Raw genomic sequence first — 2,362 nt, forward strand, 5'->3', positions numbered from 1 at the left:
AGTCACCTGTAGGCAGAAGGAAGAGGAGAGAATGAAGGAAAGACAGAAGAGGAAGAATGCAAAAGAGGAATTTTGATTTATACTTCTGAGTTTAGGCATGTGGTGGTCTGGTGGTTAAGTTCAGTCCCCAAACGGTGATTTGAGGTTTATCAGTCGTGTAATGCCACCAAGGGAAGTAGGTCTTTTATTTACCTTTAAATGTACTGATAGCCTAACCTTAGGCACCTACACACCTCAGGGGTAAAATGGGATTTGTTTTTGCTGCTGTTGTTTGTTTTTTTTATCTGTAACCTGAGATATAGGATCAAGATGCGGAGAATTGATTGTAAACAAGCATTTAGCCAGACTCGTCAAGGAATTTGTGGGGCAACATAAGATTGGATGATGGATGGATTATTATTATTATTATTATTATTATTATTATTATTATTCATCTTAAATGTCAGGACCAACTGCCTAGCCCCGGGCTTCTGCGCTCCTAGTGGGTCAGCGTAGGATTGGATGATGGATGGATGGATGGATTATTATTATTACCGTATTATTATTATTATTATTATTATTATTATTTATTGACATGAATTGCACAAATGACACGAAGTGCATAAATAACGTGCAAGAGAATCTTAACCTGATTTCTTTGTTAATCTTATTATTATACCATATAACCAAACCATGCGTGCTCCCTATGTGTCAACAAGTGTCAACCAGTGTTTTGTGAGAGACTGTATTGTCGAAGGTTATATCAGTCTCTCACATTGAATAAAGTAATCTTGAATTAAAAGATGTAATGGAGTTGGTAGGGTTAAATTTGAATGAATTTTCTACGTATGTGAAGCTTCAGAGGTAAAGTCTTAGGATTAGAGGGTTAGAGGATTGAATAAGAAGCTGTTGAGAGACTGCATTGTTGATGGGTATACGAATCAAGCTGAATAAAATCTTACTGAATCAAAAGATGTGGTGGAGCTGATAGGGTTAGGTTTGATTTGCTGTCTTTTGTTTACTGATCTGAGGGTGAATGTTAAAGCTTGAGAAGAGGGTTAGAGGATTGTATTAGTGTCCTGTGGGAGACTATTGTGCAGGGTTGTACCAGTCTCTCAAGACAAATTTAAATATTTGGTAAAACAGAAAGAGTTAAAGTTTGTTACCTTTCCATGTTGACATCATATCAGAAGCTAAAACCTGAGGATTACAGGACTATGCTGAGGTGGTATGAGGGACTGTATTGATGAAGGCTATATTAATCGTGCTGAATAAAATAATCTCAAATTGAAATATGTCATAGAGGTGAAAGGGTTTAAGTACCATATGGTATTTTTCCTTACAGATCTGTACTTGGATGTTAAAGCTTGAGGATAAGAGGGTTAGAGGACAGTACCAGTGTGCTGTGCGAGACTAGTGTTGGTTTCCAAAGTGCAACCCAGTAAATTGGAGAGGTCCATCCCTTCACTGGAATACAAAGACATGCACATTATTCATCTTCTCTTCAAGCATCAGATCAGGAAGGTATTGTGGTCTTTATAAATTCTATCTATCTATCTATTTATTGCCAGACGCCATAATCCCGTAGGGAGTGGCCATTTGACTCCGAGTTATTTGTTTTACAGGAAGGAGCACTAACCCTCCACCAACCCATTTGACACGTAGGGAGCACGTATGGTTTGGTTATATGGTTACCACCCAGCGTTGTAAATGGTTTCTTGGCTTACAGGAAACCATTTGGCTTGTCACTCAATGTAAAGCCACCTGTAACGGAAAGAAAAACTATAAGTAGTGACAGGAAAGATGGGAGAAATAGGAAGAGAGGAGGACAGGCACAGAAAAAGAATGATAAAGGCTAAGGAAGAAGTAGGCAGCACTACATCAAGTGAGTGGATTGCCTTTCAAAATGTATTGACCTGTATTAAAGCCAGTCCTTTTACCATAGCTTGGCCCAGATTTTTGTCCTTTTGCAGCTTACTTCACATAACATACTGGCACAGTAAGACAATGTTACAGCTTTGCATCCTTTCCATAGCACTTCTTTGTGACTAGCATCATCTTTTAGTATTGATATCTTGTTACAGGTCAGTGCTTAAGATGGAATGATGGAAATTTTAGACTGAGTTAGAGTAAAAGGGTATAGTATAATTAACCCATGGATTGCGAGCCACAGCTCAGGCTGTGCTAACCTTCCAGTGGCCGTGCATCAATGCTAACCACTCCACCCCCATGCAGACTTGCACATGGCGCTATGCAAAGACGAAGAGAGAGAGAGTTTTTCTTTTTCACTGGATGATGGCCTGGATGTTTCTCTTCAAGTTTATAATAAACAAAAACTAACAATTTTTTTTTTAAGTTTTCACTTCACTCCCCCTATGCAGAC

The sequence above is a fragment of the Coenobita brevimanus genome, unplaced genomic scaffold (genome assembly GCF_032717465.1).
Source record: "Coenobita brevimanus isolate Jiangsu-jjx unplaced genomic scaffold, ASM3271746v2 jjx.HiC_scaffold_2621, whole genome shotgun sequence".
Classification (NCBI taxonomy): Eukaryota; Metazoa; Arthropoda; class Malacostraca; order Decapoda; family Coenobitidae; genus Coenobita; species Coenobita brevimanus.